Below are 24,649 nucleotides of genomic sequence, written 5' to 3'. Positions count from 1 at the left end.
CTAACTTTTGTGCTCCTAGGTCTGTTCACTCCAAGGAGGGTATGTTTATTTTCTGAATTGCATGACTGCCCTTTAGGCAGAGATCTTTCATTACCAATTCTGGTGAGCACACTTATCTGATACAGTATCAATTTAGCTTGCTGGAACACCAAAATGTCATTTTGATTTTAATATCTTCCTCTTAAAAAAACCTTACATATATATACACATATATATGTGTGTATATATACATATATGTATATATACATATATATGTATATATATTTTTTTCGAGATGTAGTCTCGCTCTAGCCCAGACTAGAGTGCAGTGGTGTGATCTCTGCCCACTGCAACTTCCACCTCCCAGGTCCTAGTTCAAGCAATTCTCTTGCCTCAGCCTCCAGAGCAGCTGGAATTACAGGCACGTGCCACCATGCCCAGCTGATTTTTGTATTTTTAGTAGAGATGGGGTTTCACCATGTTGGCCAGGCTTGTCTTGAACTCCTGTCCTTGTGATCCTCCCGCCTCTGCCTCCCAAAGTGCTGGGATTACAGGCGTGAACCACCGTGCCCATCCATTAAAAATATGTATTTTTATATACTGTTTTAAACTATAAATTACATATAATTTATATATAAATCATACTGTTTAAAAATATATTATTAAAGGAAAACATGCTAGACAAATCTCTATATATGGCTAGTCTGCTTACTAGCTAGTGTGTTTGCTTCCAGAAATAACTTACATACAATAAACTACTCTGGACAATTATCAGAAAAGCTAATTGATAGAGCATTTGAGGCTGAAAGAATCTAAAATCTCACTAATGTTTATTTTGTGTCTGAAATAGCAAAGTATTCTTGATGTTTAGGTTTTTGTGTTTTGATGGTAAGCAAACATGGTGAACAAATACATAAGTTTATTGTGAAAATGGCAGTTTATTAATGAAATACCAAAATTAAATTTATACTTAGTCATAATATTCAGTTCATAACACACTTTCATAACTGGTCCATAAATGGTTCATTTTTTGTCTCTCTGTCTCTCCTTTTTTTTCCCTCTCTCTCTCTCTCTCTCACACACACACACACATCCATACCCACACCCATACCCACACACACCTGTGAGCCTACTGTCGAAAATGAGAGCTAGAATAGTCACAATAGATTATATCAACCTGTCTTTCTTCTCATATCTCTGCTTTTGCCAAGTGATGTATCTTTTTATTGTTTTCATAATTTCTGTGATGTTACTTAATATAGCTTTGGCATAAACATTTTGTCAATATGTACACATATATTATTTAGTTTTAGGTGTTTTTAACTTTATCATTAAAGGTAAGATGCTGTAAATAATCTTTGGGACGATATTACTGTCACTTTATATTAAACTGTTACAATTCAACCATATTATAAAATATAGTTGTATCCATTAATTTCTTTTCTAGATATTTCATTGTTTTAACACAGAGTTTCTCAACCTTGATAGAACAATTGAGGTTTGGGGCTGATAATTCTTTGCTGAGTGTCCTTGTTCATTATAGGATATTTAGCAGCACTTCTGATCTCTACCCACAAGATGCCAGCAGCATCCCTCCAGTTGTGACAATCAAAAAATGTCCCTAAACATTTCCAAATGCCCTCTTGGGAGCAAAAGTCACCAGAGGTTGGGTACTACTGATTTGAAATATCACAGTTTGTTTATTCATTGCATTGCCAATGTGTTCCTGCGGGGTGCTTTTTTCCCCAGATTTTGTATCATTCTGGTGAACTTTCTGAACTATTCTCCTGATATGCATCTTGCAAAAGTTTTTCTGAGGAGTGAAATTGCTTGCTTGTAAGGCATATAATCATAGATCTTCACTTAAAAAACGTCAAATACTTTTCCAAAATGCCTGTACTGAATTGCCCTTCTACCTGCTTTGGGAAGAGGGCCTTTGATTCACAATTTCTTTAACTCTCAACTTGTCAAATTTAATATTTGCCAAGGCTAGTTGAACAATTATAAAACAGTATCATACTGTGGTCCTAATTTACATTTCCATGATTACTAAAATTAAACATTTCCTCATAAAGACTGAACATCTTACAGTCTTATAGTCCTATTTTCCACTTGTGTATTGTATTCTGTTAAATAGTGCCTTTGCCTGTTTTTTTTTTTTCTCTCTCTCTCTATCTCATCTAATTTTTTCTTTTAACACTTGGTTAGTTATATATGTTACAAATATTTTCTCTCAGTTTATAACTGTACTAGTCCATTTTCATACTGCTATAAAGAACCTCCTGAGACTAGGTAATTTATAAAGGAAAGGGGTGTAATTGACTCACAGTTCCACCTGGCTGGGGAAGCTTCGGGAAACTTACAATCATGGCAGAAAGGGAAGCAAACATGTCCTTCTTCACATGGCAGCAGAAGAGAGAAGAAGGAGAGCAGATGAAAAGGGGAAACCATTTATATAACCATCAGATTTTCTGAGAACTTACTCTCTATCAGGAGAATAGCCTGGGGAATACTACACCCATGGTTCAATTATCTGCACCTGGTGCTGCCCTTGACACATGGAGATTATTACAATTCAAGGTGAGATTTGGGTGGGGACACAGAGCCATGTAATTTCAACCCTGGCCCCTGCGAAATCTCATGTTCCTACATTTCAAAATACAATTATGACCTTCCAAGAGTCCCCCAAAGTTTTAACTTATTCCAGCATTAACCCAAAAGTCCAAGTCCAAAGTCTCATCTGAGGCAACACAAGTCCCTTCCACCTATGAGCCTGTAAAAATCAAAAGTAAGTTAGTTACTTCCTAGATACAATGGGAGTACAGGCATTGGGTAGATACACCCTTTCCAAGTGGTAGAACCTGGCCAAAATGAAGGGGCTACAAGTCCAGAATCCAGCAGGGCAGTCAAATCTTAAAGCTTCAAAATACTCTCCTTTGACTCCATGTCTCACATCCAGGTCACACTGATGCAAGAGTTGGGCTCCCATAGCTTTGGGCTGCTCTGCCCCTGTGGCTTGGCAGGGTTTAACTCCCCCATCTCTAGGCTGCTTTCATGACTGATATTTAGTGTCTGTGGTTTTCTCCAGGCACATGGTGCAAGTTGTTGATGGATCTACCATTCTGGAGTCTGGGGGACAATGGCCCTCTTCTCTTAGCTCCACGAGGCAGTGCCCCAGTGGGGACTCTGGGTGGGTGCTCCAACCTCACATTTCCCTTTGTCACTGCTCTAGCAGAGGTTCTCTATGAGGGCTTCACCTCTGCACCACACCTCTGCTTGGACATCCAGGCATTTTCATACATCTTCTGAAATTTAGGCAGAAGTTCTTAAACCTCAATTCTTGACCTCTGTGTGCCAGCAGGCCAAATCCACATTAAGCCACCAAGGTCTGGGGCTTACACCCTCTGAAGCAATGGCCTGAGCTGTACTTCAGCCCCTTTCTAGCCACAGCTGGAACTGAAGCTACTGGAATACAGGGCACCATGTCTTGAGGCTGCATGGACCAGGGGGTCCTGGGCCTGGCCCAGAGAACCATTTTTCCCTCCTATGTTTCAGGGCCTGTGATGAGAGGGGATTCCTTGAAGATCTCTGACATGTCCTGGAGACATTTTGGCTCCTCGTTACTTATAGAAATTTCTGCAAGGGACTTGAATTTCTCTCCAAAAAATGAGTTTTTCTTTTCTACTGCATCATCAAGCTGCAAATGGTCCAAACTTTCATGCTCTGCTTCCCTTTTAAATATAAGTTCCAATTTCAGATCATTTCTCTGAAGTTCAAAATTCCACGGATCTCTAGGGCAGGGGAAAAATGCCACCAGTCTCTTTGTTAGAGCATAGCAAGAGTGACCTTTGCTCTAGTTCCCAAGAAGTTACCCATCTCCATCTGAGATCACCTCAGCCTGCACTTCATTGTCCATATCATTATCAGCAATTTGGTCAAAGCCATTCAGCAATTCTCTGGAAAGTTCCAAACTTTTCCATATCTTCCTGTCTTCTCAGCCCTCCAAACTGTTCCAAACCTTCCTGTTACCCAGTTCTAAAGTAGTTTCCACATTTTCAGGTATCTTTATAGCAGCACCCCACTCTACTGGTACCAATTTGCTGCATTAGTCCATTTTCGTACTGTTATAAAGAATTTCCGAGACTGGGTAATTTATAAAGGAAAGAGGTTTAATTGACTTACAGTTCCACATGGCTGGGGAGGCCTCAGGAACTTACAATCATTGTAGAAGGGGAAGAAAACACAACCTTCTTCAAATGGCAGCAGGAGACAGAAGAAGGAGAGCTAAGCTAAGGGGAAAGCCCTTTATGAAACGACCAGATCTTGTGAGAACTTACTCACTATCACGAGAATAGCATGGAGGAAACCATCCCCATGATTCAATTATCTCTACTTTGTAGAGATAATTGTCCCACCCTTGATACATGGGATTTTTACAATTCAAGGTGAGATTGGATGAGGACATAGCCAAACCATATCTATGACCTACATTTTTAGTTATTTGAGGTGCCTTTTTATGAACACAAGTATTATGCTTTAATATAGATAAATTTTTATTTTTTTTAGCATTTATTATTTTTTTGTTAAAATAGCTTTTCCTAACCAAAAGTTAAAAAGGTATTTGTATTTACCCATATTTTCCTAAGTACTTAAAAATTTTGCTTTTTACAATTATATTGTAGTATAATTGGAATTGATGTATTTTGTTAGACAAAAATCTTATTTTTTTGTTGTTTGTATTCTCATATGAGTAGCTATTTTGTTCTGCTTCAATTTTAGAATAGATTTTCCATTCTCCACTGACACAACATGGCTCTTCCTTGATAAAAGAATATTCTATACATACATGTTTGTTTCTGGGTTTGTAATTCTATGCCATTCATCAATTCATATATCTATGTGCCAGTCATCTCTTAATAATAAATATTGACATATACAGGACAAATATGCTACCTTAATCTTTTTAAGGAAAATTTCCTCCAGATGTATCTGGATTATACTTGGTCATTGGGTAATTCATGTAAATTGTAAATTCACCTCAGAATAGTTCTATAATTTTAAGATTTTTATCAAAATTACACTAAAATTTAAGATAAATTTGAAGAAATTTTATATATTTATTAAATGTAATCTTTACTAAATTAATTCTATTAATTCTTCCCATATATAAACATTGTACATCTCTTCCTTTGTCTTCTTTAATTTCTCTCAGTAAAGATTTATAATTTATCCCTTGTAAATCTTGGATATTCTGGTTATGTTTACAACTAAGTATTTTACCTTATTATAATTTTGGTTGATAACATGTATTATGTTTTTAAAATGATTTTCTCTTGATATTTGTTGCCATTTTATATAATTGAAATATTATCAATTTAAGTGTCAAATATTAATTTCAGATCCAGTCACTTAGTATTTATAATAATTTGTGATTTTTTTGTTAGTGAGTAGACAGTAATATGATTTACAGAAAGTTAAAGTTTTATATTTCTTCTTCTTTTTCCTAGGCTCTACAATGGTCGCACAAAAAAATATCCACATTCTAATCTCTGCAGTCTGTGAATAATATCTCATATGGCAAAAGAAGACTTTGTAAATGTGGTTAAGGATCTTGAAATAGGGGTATTATCCTGGATTATCAAAGTCGGTCTTAAATGCAATCACAATTGTGCTTGTAAGATAGAGAGGCAGAAGGGGATTTCACACAGATACAAGAGGAAAAAGTGATGTGATCATGGAGGCAAAGATTAAAGCAAGGTGTTAAAATCAATAATTCAAGTAATTTAAGTAACAAGCCAAGGAATGCTGACAGCTACCAGAGGAGGCAAATAATGAATCTTCCCTGCAATCGTTAGAGGGAATGTGGCTTACTGACATCCTGATTTTGACCAACTGCGAACCATTTCATAATTCTGGCTTCCAGAACTGAAAGAGAACAAATGTGTGTTGTTTTAAGCCACCATATTTGTGGTAATTTTTACAGCAGCCATAGAAAAATTGTTCTCTAATGTTATGCCATTTATTTCTCATTATTTTATTTGGCTTGCTAAGAAATCCCAGATCGTGATTAATAAAAGTAGAGATAACAAGTGTGTTGATTTTGGAAGAATATTCTAACATGTATATATTTTTCCACTTAAGCTGTTGTTTGTTGTGTATTTGTAGGTATATTCTTTAGTTAAAAGAAGTTTTATCTATTTCTAATTTACTAGAATTTATTAAATCAAGATTTTTTTCTATTTAAAGTAGGACACGGTATCTGCAGACTTATTATACTAAATTATATTTGTATTTTCAGAAGAAAGCCACTGATTATTAAGTATAATCTTTAAATATATTGTTGGATGTTTGCTATTACTTCTTTGGGATTTTTGCATCTATTTTTATAAGTGTAAGAGACCTATGATTTTTCTTTTTCTGAAATTTTCTGATTTGGGTGTCAATGTTACATTTGTTTCACAGAATAAAATAAATAGTGAATCTTCCTTTTGTATAATCTGGATGAGTTTTTATAAGATATGAATTAGTTTTTGAACATTGCCAAAACTCAACTGTAAAACCTCTGGACTATGAGTTCTCTTTGAGGGAAGATGTTAAATTACAGCTTTACTTTCTTAAGCATAGTACTACTGATAGATCCTGTCCCTTTTTCTGTCACTTTTGATAAGTTACATTTTTCTAAGATTTTATTTTTATTTTATCATATGTAAATTTTAGAAGTTGGGGGATAAAATTACATATAGAATACATACTATATTTTAACCTTTGATATCTGCAATTATGGCCCGGTTACATTTTTTTTGCCTTATCTGTAATTATATTCTTGAGAATGTTTTTTATTATATCCTTATATTAGATAACAATTTAACTGAATACAAACGTCTAGGGTCAATATGTAATCACGTCTCAATTTTTGTTTGCAATAATTTTTATTTGCATTTTCTTTAGTTTTATTTCTATGACTCTTTTCGGAGGTTACCTATTTTGTTACTCTTTTCAAATAGCCATACTTCAAATTTATTTTTTGCTACTAAGTTCTAATTTAATTCTGTTGAAATCAGAATTATAAAGTGGTTGATGGGAATTATAAATAGTTCTTTGAGAACAATTGTAATTTTTAAAACGTAATACACAATTTAATTTAAATATTTAGTGCATACTTGAAAACATGTAATTTCTAACTACTGAATGTACTGCTTTTTACATAACACATACTCTTTCTCTCTTTTTCCTCACCATCTCTTAAGTTGAATAAATCTATTGTTCACAACTTTCATATTCAACGTATAATAATTGAGGAGGCATAGTAAAATCTTCTACTCTGACACTGGGTTTGTGTATGTCTCTGTCATTATGTCAAATTTTGCTTTATATAGTTGAAGACGGTTTTATGAGGTGCATGCATGCTATTAATTTTATGTATTCTTACAAAATTAAGCCTAATGGCATAGTATAATAAAACATTAATATTTGCTGATGATTTTTGTTTTTAAAATAATTTTGCCTGCTGTAATACAATATCATGAACTATCTTGCTTCATAGTATACTGAATTTTTTTTTTTTGTCTTTCATTTTGCTTTGTATAACTTTATCTTCTATGTTTAGGCATATCTTCTTAACATCTTATAATTGGATTTTCTCATTTTCTACTTTAAAAAATCTAATCCAAATCTAGTTTTTAGCAACCTCATTTTGTCCTTTTATGTTTATTGTAACGTTAATACAATTGAGCAGCATTTTTTCTTCCATTTTACTTTTTAATTTTGGTTTGCCAAATTTTCCTTCCCTTATAATCCAATCTCACTTTAAAAAATGTAGTTTTATAGTTTCAGTTCGGTCCAGTCAACGTATTTTGTTCTTCTCACAATAATTTCCATCATATGTACAGGGTCCAGTTAGAATTTCAATTCTTGGTAACTATAAGTAGAATTTATACATTTCCTTTATTTGGTCTTAGCAATTGTTTAGAATATAATTGCCTTGAGGATGCTATGAGATTATCCTAAGTTCTTATTTGTCTTGCAGCATCTTTTCTTGCATTGTCTTGCAGAATTTTTTAACTTTGACTACAAACTTATTTTTATAACATACATTTAGAAGAAGACATTCTAAGGACTTATGTGCCTGAGACAGTTTTTCAGAAATTATACCCATAGATTTGAATAAATGTTTGCTAAATAAGTTCTAAGCTCCGAGTCATATTTTCTTTTTACTTAAAAAATATTATTATTCTAGAACCTTCTTTAATCCATGCTTGCTATTGAAGAGCAAGCTAGTTCTTTTTTTTCCCTTTTAGACTGCCTGTTATTATTCTTTAAAAGTTTTTGAAAGTTGTTTTGAATTTGTCTAGGTTTCAATTATTATTTTTATTGCTATTATCTGTTTGGTTTAGCATTTTTTACTCCATTTCAACTCAATGTTTTTGTCTTTAATTCTGAGAAATGTATCTTCATTATATCTCCAAATATTTTGTTGTCTCTATTTTTATTTGTCTGTCTTTTAGGGTTCTCTGTTATCTGGATATTGACCGTTCCTATTCTATCTTTTACAATTTAGCTTTCATTTTATAAGTTTCTATATTCTCTTCCACTTCATTCTGAGAGAGTTCCTAAATGTGATTTTCCAATTGATTATGTATTCTCCAGCTTTTTTCTATATATCATTTATCTCATCTTTTGTGTTCTTTATTTCAGTTTTTTGTTTTCATACTTAATTATTTAATTATTTGCTAAATACATTTTTATTTTATGTTACCAATATATTTCTGTATTTTTACTGCGTTTTTAATCTATATCTCAAAATTTTTAATACTTTTGCTCCTGATGATATCCAGTTTTTTAAGTCTGTAGTTAAAGTCCTCCTGAGCTCATATTTCCCTGGGAACTCTCAGTGTTTTTGTTCGATAATGCATCTAATAAAAGCTGTATCAAGTCTTTGTCAACCCAGGTGGTCTCAAAGAATGAGAAGGGGTGTCCCCATGTTGTAGATCCTCAGGCAAATAAACACTTCGTTTTTATCTCTTTTTGTTCTTTTTTAACCTCTTGCCTGTAGGGAAAGTGTTTATAAGTCTTTGCAGTACATCAGCATCAAGAGATTCATAATGGAAGAATGAGTGATTTCAATCTAGAGGCTAGTCATAGACAGGTGTTTCTTCATCTCTTCATAAGTTCAGGCCTTTGTCTTGGTCACAAATTATTCCTGCAGAAAGTTAAACCAGTGGTTGAGACAATGGTCTTGGTTTTTTGCAGTGAGGAGACAAGTATTTATTTTCCTAAACTAAGTAGAGCAGGTAAAGGAAACGGAAAAACTCAGACAACTCCAAAATGGCCCCCATGCCACTCTTCCAATTACAGCAACCACAGAAAACATTTCTAAACAGTCTTTCTTTTTCCCAGTTATTTGTTTATTTTTTCCCAAATCTTATTTTCCCTCCCTAGTTTCCTAGATGTTGATCTTTTAGGAGGGAAACATTAGTCTGGGCTACATTAAAACACACATTTTAATAGGTCTGTAAAATACATATTAATTGATACCTATCTTATTGCATTACTTTATTAATAAGGACATTAAGATTCAGAGAAGTTAAATAATTTACTTTACATCACAGAACTGCTAATGGAAGCTCTACCCTTAAAACTAGCAAGTTTCTTGAGTTGTGAGAGCCTGTTTTTCTTTCTTAGTAGTGCACAATGGAAGGAATCTTGGATACAATAAAATATAGTTATTATAAGTGTACTTTTTAATGAATACCTAGCCTATATGAATTTTATTATAATTAAACATAAAAGAACAGACATATAAAAAGAGGAAATTTGGTGAGCTTTTTGCCTCAAACATTCTAGCTTGTTTATCAGAAAGTTACATTGCATGATCTATAATTTATAAACCTATTCAAATATTTAAAAATTGGTAAAGTGAGAATAATTCCAGTAATTTTTTCCAATATGCTATTTCCTCATTTTTCTTCACACATGTCAATTAATTATCTTTATATTATTTTGAAGCATTTTAGAATTGTCACAATAAGGCAGAATATAGATTATGTAGTTCTTACAGATTTTTATTCATATACTGAAAACGAATACAATTTTTATTTGCACAAATATGCATGTTCTTAAAAGTACCCAGAAGTATCATTTTGATAGGCAAATTTATTAAGTACAGCACATGCTATATTTTAAATGAGATAAAATGTGTCTTTTCAAAATCCTTTTCCCTTATTGTGCTAATTGACTTAACTTTTATCTCCTCTGTTGGAGTATTAACTCTTGCATCTGAATAGCCACATTTTAATTTTTTTAACCCTCAACCTCAGCATAGTTACTGCCACTTGATTGGTGTTCTGTAATTGTCTTATGATTGAACTAATCAATATAAAAATATAATTTTTAAAATTATATGTTATATAAATGCTCTATTCAAAATTTAAAATCTTTCAGAGAAGCAAACATACAGTATTCAATTCTAAGAGCCCAGTACAGTGCCTTTTACATACCAAAAAATATGGAATATAGCAATGATACATTTAAAAAGAAATATTTGATTATGATGTGAATACTGTAGACAATTCAATGACTTTTCTTCCTCATGAACTTATAATTTTAAGTGTATATTATATATGTAATTTTAAGTATGTTATATTTAATTTTTGTATATACATAATTGCATTTATATTAGTATATATATAATATGTACATGCATAATTTTAAGCATATATTATATATTAGTATACATACAATTTTATGTATTTTAGTATATATATTGTATATACATAATAGTATGTACATAATAGTATATACATATTATACATAATTTAGTTTATACATAGTTTTATGTATATATGATATATTTTATATATACACATAATTTCATCCATATCTCTATATGCCTATATATATAATTTAAAATGCCTCCTATATATATGTATATATGTAGATGAAAAATTATATGTAGTAGTAGAATATGTTACCTTTATCAAGTAGCATGATTCACACTGAGGTGGCAGATTCCAGTTTGGATGGCCTCATATCTTCATCTATAGGTCAGTGTACATATGTTGTACCCTGTACATATGTAAAACCTCATGCTTAAACCTCAGGCATAACTCAATATGCTGTGGTTCTGCTTCCGGACTCTTTTAAATATCAAGCTGGACTGAAACCAAATCTCAAGCTCAAGTCCTTCCCTTGGACACAGTAATAATGCTTCAAGACTTTCTTTCCATCCTATACTTACCAACACTCAAATAAACAAATGTAAATATGCCCCAGGTCCTCTTAACTTACTGTTAGCTTGTGAAGTAATATGAGCTTATCTATTCATAGTGAAGTATCAATTCTTATCAAAAATTTAGTGTGCCACTACTTCACTGTAATTTGGATTGTAATTTTGATCTAGAGACCAGGGAGAAAGAGGGAGCATTTCTACACTGTGCCTGTTTAATAGAAATTTCGGCACTCTGAAATGTTACTGGAAGATCTTTTGAGATGAAGTGGGCACTCTCATGTCTTTCAAATTATGACATCAGTGTCAATGTCTTTCAAAAATATTTGTTCACTTATTCTTCACATTAATTTTGATCAACTATATACCTCTTTACAGGTTAAAATATTTTTAAAGTGTTTTATTAACTATAAAGTAATAACAAATATTATCATTAATAGTGCTACTAAAAAGCAGTTAGATAACCTATTTTTTAAAAAATAACCTCAATAATATTAATATTTTAAAATGCATACATATGTATCTTATAAGTTACTCCAGGAAAAAAGTGTTATGCTAAATAGAACTAGTGTTCTCATACAGAAAACAAGATGTGGAACCCTCAAATAGAAATAGAAAAGGTTACTAAATGAAAAATGTACTTTTAGCCAGTAAAAATTGATCTATTTCTCCAAATTTTAGATTAATGTAATTAGTTTCTTTGGTAAAAGAATATGAGAACTGTCAAATTAAAATAGATTGTTCTCATATTTTAAGTCACTTTAGTTTGTAAGTTGATGTGGTTAGTTGTTTGTGTCAACTTGACTGGACCATGGAATGCCCAGATATTTGGCTAAACATTTCTGTGTGTGTCTGTGCAGGTGTTTCTTAATGAGATTAATATTTGAATCAGTAGACAGAGTAAAGCAGACTGTCCTCCCCAGTGTGGGGGAGCATCATCCAGTCAGTCAAAACCCTGAATGGAATACAAAGGCAGAGGGAGAATTTGCTCTACCTGCCTGACTCGTTGAGCTGGGACATCGGTCTTCTTCTGCCTTTGGACAGGGACATATACCATAGGACCCCCAGTTCTCAAGCTTTTGGACTTGGATAGAAATCACGCCAAGAATTCTCCTAGTTCTCAGAGCTTTGGACTCAGACTGGAACTACACCATGGGATTTCCTGTGTCTTTAGCATGCAGATGGCAGATCATGGGACTTTATAGCCTTGATGACAATGTCAGCCAATTACCCTTAATCTCTCTCTCTCTATATATATATATATATATGTATATATATAGCAGCTTTATTCATAATTGCCAAATTCCCATGTATATATGTGTGTGTATTTGTGTGTGTATTCCCTATTATTATATATAATAGATTAATAATATATATTAATATAATATGTAATACATATTATATTAATATAATATATAGTACATTATATATAATTAAATATATGTAATTATATATAATATACAATATATTATATTATAATTATATAAATTGCAAATATATATCACATTGTAATTATATAAATATATTTAATTATATATAATATATAATATATATATTCCCAATGTGATATATCTATATCTATATATCTATATCTATATCTATATATCACATTGATATACATATGGTATGGTTTGTTTGTGTCCCCATCCAAATCTCATCTTGAATTTCCACGTGTTCAAGGGACCTGGTGGGAAGTAATTGAATCATAGAGGCAGGTCTTTCCTATGCTGTTCTTGTGATAATGAATAAGGCTCATGAAATCTGATGGTTTTATAAGGGGGAGTTACCCTGCACAAACTCTCCTTTTGCCTGCTGGCATCCGTGTAAGACATGACTTGCTCCTCCTTGCCCTCCACTGTGATTGTGAGGCTCCCGCAGTTATGTGGAACTGTAAGTTCAGTTAAGCCTCTTTCTTTTTTGAATTACCTAGTCTCAGGTATTTCTTTTATCAGCAGCATGAAAACGAACTAATAAAAAATGATACATACATACCTACATATATATACACACACATATATGTATATATGTATATTCCCTATTGTTTCTCTTTTTCTAGAGAACCCTGACTAATAAAGCGAATTTCTACAAGTTCCCATTTAAAGTTAATTAAATTACTGAATTAAAATAGTAAAACGGGCTGGGGCAGTGGCTCACACCTGTAATCCCAGTACTTTGGGAGGCTGAGACGGGTGGATCACGATGTCAGGAGATCAAGACGATCCTGGCTAACACGGAGAAACCCTGTCTCTACTAAAAATACAAAAAATTAGCCGGGCGTGGTGGTGGGTGCCTGTAGTCCCAGCTACTCCAGAGGCTGAGGCAGGAGAATGGTGTGAACCCGAGAGGTGGAGCTTGCAGTGAGCCGAGATTGTGCCACGGCACTCCAGTCTAGGTGACAGAGCGAGACTCTGCCTCAAAAAAAAAAAAAAAAAGAAAGAAAGAAAGAAAAAAGTAAAATGGATATAATTTGAATTTCTGATCTATTAAAAATAGTGACATTTTTGTTATGACAGGTTTTAAAATATAACCAAATGAATTTGAGTGATCTCACAATTTCAAAACTAATGCCACTCATTTTTTTGTCAGAATTGTAAAATTGTATTTTCCTCATATCAACATTCTTATTAACACAGCTTGATTGAAAGAATTCTGACCATAAGCACGTTGATTATTTCTCTTTGGAACTGGTGAAATCAGAAAAATAAAATACTTATTTTGCGTACATAGGATCAACAATATTCACTTAATGTGGCCTTATCTGTTTATATTAAAAGGTTTTCTTCTGGCAGTCACTCATTTTTATTAAGTAAACATCTAATAAATAACTTATCTTCAAAATATACAAAGAATCCTTCAAACTCAATGATTAAAAAAAAAAAACTACTCAAGCATGGGCAAAATAGTTGACAAATACCTCACACAAAAAGATATACAGATGGCAAAAAAGTGTTCAAAAATATGTTCAACATCATTTTTTTCACTAGAGAAATGAAAATTAAAATAACAATGAACACCACTATAGGGGAAAATAAATTCCACCTCCATCCTCTTGGAGCCCTGGCTGGGCCTAAGAATTAAATTCTCTTTAGACAAATTAACAGGAGAAAATCATACAAATTTATTTAATAAAAGCTTTTGTTTTTGTTTTTTGACACGGGCACTTTCATAAAGGTATAAAAGTCCGAAGAAGCAGTTAGAGTCCATCACTTCACTTAGGTATTAAATTACACAAAGTATAAAAAACTGTGAAAAAGCAACTAAATTATGTGAGGAGGCTTAAAATATAAGTTATTTTAACAAGATCTGTAAAAAATTCTGTGAGTCACAATTTTGCACCCTTATGCTAAAAGTGGTGCATATTTCACATGGGAATTTTATATCTAGGTTTAAAGAAAGAGCAAGAAGGAAGATCGCAGTGAACTTAGTGCACCTGCTATCCATATCAATTCAAATGGCTAAAATTAGAAAACAAACAAATACACAAACTGACAGTAGCAATGCTAGTGAATATTCAGAGCAACAGGAACTCCCATTTATTGCCGTTGGGAATGCAAAAAGGGAGAGTAGCATTGGAAGTCAGTTGGGCAATTTCCTACAAAGCTAAACATAGTCCTGCCACGCAATGCAGCAAATTGCACTCTGATTGATTTGAAAGCTTATGTCTACACAAAAACTTACGCATAAATGTTTATAGCAGCTTTATTCATAATTGTCAAAAACTAGAAGTAACCAGGGTGTCCTTAACTAGATAAACTGTGGTACAGCCATACAATGTAATATTATTCAGCAATTTTTAAAATACACAAATTCATATCTTAAAAAGACATGAATAAATATTCAAGAGCTATCTCTAAGTGAAAAAAAGTGATCTGAAATGACTACAGATTGTATGATTCAAATAATATGACATTCTGGAAAGAGCAAACAAAGAGATCTTAAAAAGACCAGTGGTTGCTAGGGATCCTAGGAAAAGAGGGAAAGATTAAATAGATGAGACATATGGAAATTTTCAGAATGAAGGAGTATTATGTATGATATGGTAATGGCAAATACAGGAGTTTATGCATTTGTCAAAACCTGCAGAATTTTACAGCACAAAGAAACATAATGTGAGAAAAAACTATTCAGGATGATGTAGGATCTCAGGATTGAATGCACACTGTGACAAAATGTTCTAACTGCATTACAAATAATTAAAACAACTTCACTGAAGGGGTCCAGGGAAAAGATGCTGACCTAAATAACTTTGGAAATTAGTGGAGTCGATATGAATAAAGGCAAAAGGAACTGTACATAATCACTCTATTCAAGTTGCTATATTAGCTTCCATTTGGGATGGGTTTACAATTCTAATACTGCTATACAGGTGTACTAAAAGTGAGCAATTAAGCACATACGTGGTACATGGAGCCATGTTTCTCACTGTTGGAGAGAGAAAGTTTACAGATACAGTTGGGAAAGGTAGGGAGAAGTCTAGAATGATCAGTGTGGTAACAAATTACAGATGAAGACATCAGTATGAACTAATATTTGGTTCAATGTAGCTACAGAGGGTAACACCCCCAAAATACTGGAAAATGTATATGTACACAGGGTTATTATGCACACATATATTTTCATGCTCTATCAGCTATGTTTATATAAAAGCAATGAAATCAGTATCAAGGAACACACCTAACACCCAGATCTTGATTATTAATACCATTCTGCAATAAAAGGAAGAAAAATGGCTGTCAAGCAGGATAAAGGTAGAAAATATACAACAGAAGCCTGGTAAAGTAGTACTCAAAATACACACACACTCTTACATTGGTGGGGATATGTCAAAGGGAGAAGCCTACTGAAAGAGCTCCCATTGGTCAAAGTTAGAAAAATTTGAGCTATAACGTAAATAAAGAGATATTTGATTATAACCCAACACAGAAAATAAATACCCACTGAAGTCTACTTTGACTTAAACGTGGTTGAATACATAAATAAATGGAAGAGAAGTGACAAATCTCCGATGTAGGAATCCAAATAATTTATGTAAAAAACTCTGCTCTTAAGGAGGTGAAACAAAACTCTTCACTCTTTAGTGTGAGATGGATACAGTGACCGCCTCTAAAGACACAACATGGAAATGGGAATAAGACAATAACTACACAATAGAGAAACCTGACAAAACACTTCAGCTAAAGAACAAGATCAAATCAACAGCCATAAATCATGTTTGTAACATGTACCTGCTATGGTTTGGATGTGTCTTCTCCAAAATCCAGGTATTGCCAATGTGATACTATTAAGAGGCGGGGCCTTTAAGAAGTGATTGGACCATCAGGTATCTCCCCTATTCATGAGATTAAGGACTTTAACAAAGGAGGCTTCATTCAGTGTTGGGCTAACTTGCCCTTCTGCCTTCTGCCGTGTGAGGACACAGCAAGAAGACCCTCACCAGACAAAATGCTGACACCTGGGTCTTGGACGTTCCAGCCTCCAGTACTGTGAGAGGTAAATTTCTGTTCTTTATAAATCCCCAGCCTATGATAGTCTTTTAATACAGCACAGACTATGAAAGTGCCCTTGGCGTGATGTGATGAAAATGGCACTTCTTTAATATGCTTTTTTTGCGAGAAACCCCTAACCCCATTCTAACCATAGAAAGCACAAAGTAAACAACAACAAAAAAAAGCATCAGAATAATTCCAAGAGAGACATTCTACAAAATACTCAACCAGTACCCCTCAAAGCTGTTGAGTTTATCAGATGCAATGAAGAAACTGTCACAGCCAAGAAGAGCATAAGGAGACATGACAAATAAATGTATTACAGTAACCTGGATAGAATCCTGGAAGAAAAAAAGAGCATTAAGTGAAATTTTAAAAACCGGTTTAAACTGTAAGCTTTAGTTAATCGTAATATATCCATCCTTTTTTTTTAATTGTAATAAATGAGCGATACTAATATAACATGTTAAGAACAGTGCAAACTCAGTGTGGGGCACATTGGACTCTGTGTACAATCTTCTTAATTTTTCTCTATATCTAAAAAATGTTCTAAAAAGTAAAGCTCAGTTTTTAAAAAGCAAGCAAAATAGTCCTGCCTTCATACAAGATAAATTTTGCACTTAGTATCCTCATTATACCTGTGAACAAGAAAAAAATACAAATTCTTTAAAGCAGCGAGAACATTTAAAACGTCTTTTATTGGCTTAAATTATATATTTACATATAATTTTATCTTGTTATTACACAAATTAATGATCAAAAGCCCCTTGTAATCAACATATCATATTTTACTACAAAAAATTACAAATTAATTTTTAAAATATTTTGTGAAATAATGGTGCTACATTTAAAAGGACTTTAAGTAAAATATTACTAGTCCACAATTGATTTATAAACATACAATACAAATATGAACTGATTTTGATTAAATCTAAAAAAGAGACTTTTCAAATGCATTTCAATGAAGTTGGACTGTTCTGTGTAAATGTGTGTGTGTTCTTGACTTCATGTATCAATGTGTTCAATGGTTGTGAAACATATTTTTGATAAGATTATTTTTCATTTTTCTAGATGTAAGAAAATACTGATGTAATTTAAATAAATTTTATTATAACAATGACAATCATGTTTTTTAATTTTTCTGTTAAAAGCTAAAATAATAATTTATCATTAAAAATTCTTTGTAATGATCTATCAACAAGTAATGAGTTTCTCCTTAAAGAGTGTTGAAAGAAAAAAATGTTAACCATATTATTTTCAAAATTATTTGTTATCAAGTCTTTAGTAGCATTTATTTCCTCAGAGTCTGGAAATTTTACCAAAAACAAGATCTTATCAAATGGCTGATTATGTATGTGACACTTTTATTTTGAAGCACCTCATTTAATCTAATACACTCAACATTTAAAATCTAAATATTAATTTTAATAAATTTTTATTATCATGCTATATTTTAACAAGATACTTTTATCACAGATTTTAAATTCATTTTGCCAATACTTTTACGTTTGAGATTTAGGTCATTCCAAATATGGGAATAATTATTACATTACCTACATGTTTAAGCAAATCTTTATGGTCAAGCTGATCAGAAAAATCAGGCTTACTTTTACTCTTAAAGAACAATTGATTCCATATTTCAATTGAAATACACACATGAATAAGCATTTTTTGTAAATATACACAACACATTTTATAATACAGATTACTAAAAATACCAACTTAAGTTAAAGAGAGAATTAGCTTTAGATTTCATAATAAATTACTGAACATATATTTATTTTTATTTGATTTATAATAAGTCAATGAAAGTGTAGCTATAATTGTGAGTTATTAAAGAGGTGAAAAGTATGATGCAAAGCATTTTTTTTGGTGAATGTGTATTATGGATGTGCTGGGCATTTGGGAATTAATTACTACATATGTGTACATTTACACATATTTATGCACATATAAATGTGTATGCATGCATATGTGTGTACTGTGTATGCGTATGAATTTATGCAGACACATGAATGTATTTTTACCTATCTACATATGCATGCATGTGCATATGTGTACCTGTATGTATATGGGTGTATAGACATATATGTGCCATTTTTATTATGAAGTCTCATAATCAAATTTTCATTCTACTTGATAAAAGAGAAAATCATATACTGCTAAAAATTATTGGCCCGGAAGAGAGTATATGTAGCCTATAATAGTAATTTTGTTTTTGTAAACAGATGGACAAAGGTGTAAAACATTTTATAAATTGAAAGAGATGAAGGCCATAACTGGAATAAATATTTAATAACCTCTTTAGAAAAAAATAGGATTTAACAACCTTATTTATTCTCACAAATATATGTATAAGAGATAAAATAATTTTTTGCTCATGGGTCTTAAATAATAAATCTTAAAATACTTTGGGGTCCAAAAAGTAAAGTATGTTTTGATGTAACTTCCTGATCACATTCTATGTCTTCTGAAAGCACTGTTCTACTCATGATAGACTACTATGGTCTGTTTGTGTCCCTCCAATGTTCATATGTTGGAATCCTAAACCTCAATTTGACAGTATGATATCAGACTCTTTGGAGCTACCAAAGAGCTACTTAGGTCATGAGAGTGGCATCATCCTACACGGAAGTAGTGCCATCATGAAAACACACAAGAGAGCTTGCCTCTTCTCTCTCTGCTGTCTGCCATGTGGGGACAAAACAAGAAGACAGTCATCTGCAAACCATGAAGAATTAACTCACTGGACACTAAAACCACCAGCACATTGATTTTTGAATTTCTCAGCCCCTGAAACATGTGAAATACATTTGTATAGCTTAAACTACTTAGCCCAGAGTATTCTGTTAATAGCAGCCTGCACTAAGAAATCAACCTAGTGATAAGTATCTTGGAAAGCATTTTAAATATATTTGGGAAAAAGGTCTGTATTTGTTCGTGGTAGGTTAATTTGATATTTCTGTATTTAAGCCGGGTAAATGATTAGTTTATGTTTCTATAAGGTGCCAACATCTGTACCTTATAGAACTATTTCTGTCAAACTAGAAAAGTTCTTATTATGAAGTGGGCTAAAATTTTAACAATCTACTATGTATAACATATTGTATTTAAGATTAACATATATTGGTTGGGTCAAGGTTTTTGGATTAAATCTGGGTGTTTGTGCTCTTCTAATGTCCATGTAAGTTAATTGTTTCAACACAGACAAAACTAGGCTGCCGAGAATAAGACTAAGCAAAGTGAGTGGTTTATATACAAGAGTTTCGTTTTTCCTGAATATCCTCATACAAATGAATTAACTTTGCATCATTCTGGGGCAGTGAGTAAAATCCATATGCATACTGTATGTTTCTTCCATTTTCAGTTCATATTGGCAATAATAACTTTCATGCAGCACTTTTCAAGGAAATTAATGACTGGTTGGAGTTAATGGACTAGGGAGCAACCCCTCCCAGGCAGTCATTAATCTCTAGAGATCCCTTGTACTGCAATTGCAATTGCTTAAATAAAAGCTTGCAAGAGAATTTGAAGAGAAATGCTAGACCTGTACATGTCACTATAGAACAAATGGCAGTTTCGATCCCAAATAAATCTCTAAATGAACAAATAATTTGTGTTTCAATTGTTCTGTTTCCTGAAATGCTGTGCAGCATTTATCACTTTTCAAAGTGCCAATGCAGATTGTATTTCTTCAGGATTCAATGCAGGATGGAATTATCCTAAAGTGGATTTTCACCTGAAGTAGTAGAATGTAAACAGCCCTTTAAAGAACTAATTTGCAATATTAGTTTTTTATATTTATAAATAACTTTAGAAGGCCCTTGGGGCCAAAGAGTTGTAACTTAAGCAAAACTGGCAGTAATTGAGTATGCGTAAAATGTCTTTATATATATATATTCTCTTTCCCAAAACACTATTATCCACTGGTATCATTGTGTGTAGATATCCTCTTCTCTCCGAATGCTCCTTCTTATTCTTTGCTATCGTATGAATATTTGTGTCCTTGGAAAATTCATAGGTTGAATATTAACCCCCAATGTGATGGTATTAGGAGATGAAGCTTCTGAGAGGTAACTAGGTTATGAGGGTAGAATCCTCACCGGAACTTGACCACGCTGGTGCCCTGATGGCACATTTCCAGCCTCCAGAACTTGTTTTATGCCACCAAATCTTTGGTAATTTGTTATGCATCAATAAAACGGATATACTATACCACTTTCTTAAGAGTTCACAATAAAATCCTGTGAGTACATATGTATCTGTTAATGAGAAATAAAATTCGATTGTTTATAAACCACCTAAGTTATTTGTTACAGCATCCCTAACTGACAGTACCTTTTCTGACTTGGTTTCTTTATCTTATCTAAAACTAGTGTTACTCTGGGAACATGCTCAACCATTTCTTCTTATTGTAGGGTTATAAGCCTTCAATTACTTTCTATAGGTTAAAGTCTTACCCCAATCTGAACTAACCTACTTTTCACTTAGTCTGCTTCTCTTTCAGTGATTTCAATCGCAGCAAACAAGCATCATCGACATCCATACCAGAGAAGTCATTTTCAAAATTCTCTTTTCTTCACTAAGCCCCGTCAATTATATTTTCAGAACAGCATCTCAAATGTATCCATTGCTTGTCAGTTATATAACCACTTCCTAATCTGATGTGACATTGCCTTTCACATGGATTTATGGGCAGCATAATTGATTTTTTTAATGCCATTCTTATTCCCCTTAAATTGCCATTTCCAGAGAGTAATCAATGATCTTCCTAAAATGCATGACTATGTTACCTTACCAGTAAGATCTTCAATGATGTGACATTGTCTTTTTAATACTGGTCAAGCTATTTCATATGATTTACAAGATTATCAATAATCTGGCCTTCATGAATCAATAAAAAAGAAAAATATTGTGAATATTTTGTCATTGTTCAGAAGTCCTCCCTTTGCTCATTGTGATGGTCAGACCCTAGCCTCCTAGCATTCTTGTGAAATCTTTTCCCCTTGAGTGCAGGTAGAATCTGTGATTTGCTTCTTATCAATAGATATGGCAAAGGTGAATGGGTGTATATGATTAGATGAAAGTGATTATGTTACACAAAGATTGCAACACCTGTCATCATACTTGGAGGCTCTCTTTTTTGCTGATTTTAAAGAAGAAAGTTGCCATGTGGGGGGTTGCCCTACTAATAAGGCCACATGGCAAGCAGCTGAGAGTGGCTTCTGGCCTGTAACTAGTAAAATACCGAGGCTCTCAGTCCACACATCTGCAAGGAACAGAATTTTGCCAACAACCACATGAATGAACTTGGAAACAGATTATTCCCACATGACCTAGGAAAGCCTCAGATGAGAATCCAGTCTTGGCAGATACCTTAATTGCAGCATTGCAGGGGATCTAGCTAAGCTATGCCTAGATTTCTGACCCACTGAGACTGAGAAAATAAGTATGTGTTGTTTTATGCTACCAAATCTTTTTTAATTTGTTATACATCAAAGAAAATGAATTTACTCTACCATTGCCTTAGGAGTACAAAGATCTTTGGAGTACATATGTATAGCTAGGTGTCAACAATATAAAGCAGAAGGTTATTTTTTATACTCAAACACAGACATAAACCAGTACATTTACAGAGAGCAAGAATATAAATTTTCTTTCTTTTTTTTTTTTTTTTTTTTGAGATGGCGTCTCGCTCTGTCACCCAGGCTGGAGTGCAATGGCACAATGTTGGCTCACTGCAACCTCCGCCTCCCAGGTTCAAGAGATTCTCCTGCCTCAGCCTCCTGAGTAGTTGCGATGACAGGAATGCGCCACCACATCCAGCTAATTTTTGTAGTTTTAGTAGAGATGGGGTTTCACTATGTTGGTCAGGCTGGTCTCGTACTCCTGACCTTGTGATCCTCCCGTATTGGCCTCCCAAAGTGCTGGAATTACTGGTGTGAGCCACCGTGCCAAGTCTATAACTTTTTTCTTTAAACCTGCTTTAGATAATAACAGGAAAGTGTTACCTCAAATAGTTAAGCATAGATGAGCTAAGATAGTACTCTGAGGGGGAAAAAAATGGTAATTAGAGTAAAAAGAAAAAGAAAAAAAAAATGTGACAAGCATACAATGTGGAGAGAAGATAAATGGGGAGCCCCAAGAGACATTTGAAGAAAAAGGAGTACTCACCCCTAGAAAGGGTGAAATAACTGAGACTGATACTTCAAAACCCCGGCTATTTATTTATACGTCAAACTAGTCACAGTTGAGGGCATAGAAAACTTTCCCTCTTGCAGCCTGGGAATTTAAAGCTGAAAATCAAATATTGAACTGTGTTACTTAAATTTTACAGATAAAAAAAAAAAAAAAAAAACACTAAGTCCCAAAGAGCCTAAGTTAACTTTCTCAAAATCATACAGCTTACAGTTGGCAGGGCCCAAAATAAAAATGAAGATTTCACTTCCTTCAAATGATATATCTCTTTCACCCTAATTTATTTTGAATCACAGCGTAACAGATTATATGGTTTGATTGATACATCAAAATAAGTACTCATTACAGGCAAGATGCTTCTGTGTTAGTAAAACAGTTTCTGCTTTGAAAAGAGACTGCAAATATTTGTATTTTAATGACTTTTGTTCAGTGTTTTGAATCTTTCTGCCCTTTCAAAGTAAATATCTAAATATTCACAAACTATTAAACCTCAAAGTGATAGAACATTAATTTTCAGGTCCTCTGTATGTTTATTAAGGCTCTGTCTAGAAGTTAGGAGTTTTTTACCTTAGACATCAAGTTAACATGTAACTTGGGGTAGAAGATAATTTTGTTGGCATCTGATGAGACCCCTGAAGGGTTGTTAGATCCTGTTTCATGTAAGAATAAAGAGTGAACAGTTGCTAGAGCTGTAATGATGAAGAATAAGATGAAGTGGGGGCAAAAAATCCTGTAAGGGTGGCTTTGTTAACTGAGAATCCACCTCAGATTCACTGGACAAGGTCAGTTCCAATATATGGGATGGCTGATAGTAGATTTGTAATCAATGTAGCACCTCAGAATGATATCTGGCCTCATGGGAGCATGTAGCCTATGAATGCTGTTGCTATAGTTGTGAGTAGGCAGATAATGCCAGTATTTCAGGTTTCTGGAAATGTAAATGATTCATAGTATAAACCTCGGCCAACATGTAAGAAAAGGCAGATGAAAAATATTGAAGTGCCTTTTGCATGAAAAAAGAGAACCATTCAGCTGTAGTTTACATATCGGCTGATGTGAGTGACTGAAGAGAAGGCAGTTGAGGTGTCTGATGTGTAGTGTGTGGCCAAAAACAATCCTGTAATGATCTGGAGGATTAGGCAGGCACCAGGAAGTAAGCCGCAGTTTCATCATATAGAAATATTTGATGGTGTGGGAAGATCAATGAAGGAGTAACGAATAATTTTTATTAGCAAAGGTGTTTTGCAGGTATTGGCCATTAGTGTTCTCTTATGGTTGAAATACAATGATGGTTTTTTCATGTCATTAGTCATGGTTACAGTCCAGTTGAGAATAATGGCATATGCACTGTTTTGTGTTCTTTTTGTTATAGGGTTTGTAGGTTTCTCTTTGAAACCTTCTTCTATTTTTGGGGTGTCCAGGGTTAGTTATCAGTGATGCTGTTGGTTGTGGTATTGTGTTGAATTTCAGTAGGGCTTTCATGGGGTTAAAAGTCTTTTTTATTTATTTGGGAGGAATAGTGATTGTTTTTGTTTATACTGTGGCGATGGCTATTGAGAAATATCCTGAAACATGAAGGTCAAGTATTGACATCTGAGGGGCTTTATTATTAGGATTATTAATAGAGTTGGTGCTGGTTTGGTGAATAGTTAAGAATGATGGGTTAGTGGTCACGATTGATTTTAATAGCATAGAGAGTTGGATGATTTTTGAGGGTGAGAGGGCTGGATTATTGTGCGAGGATTCTGTGGGTGTGGCTGCC

The sequence above is a fragment of the Theropithecus gelada genome, chromosome 7b (assembly GCF_003255815.1).
Source record: "Theropithecus gelada isolate Dixy chromosome 7b, Tgel_1.0, whole genome shotgun sequence".
In the NCBI taxonomy this organism is placed as follows: Eukaryota; Metazoa; Chordata; class Mammalia; order Primates; family Cercopithecidae; genus Theropithecus; species Theropithecus gelada.
Note: the sequence above shows the minus strand (reverse complement) of the source record.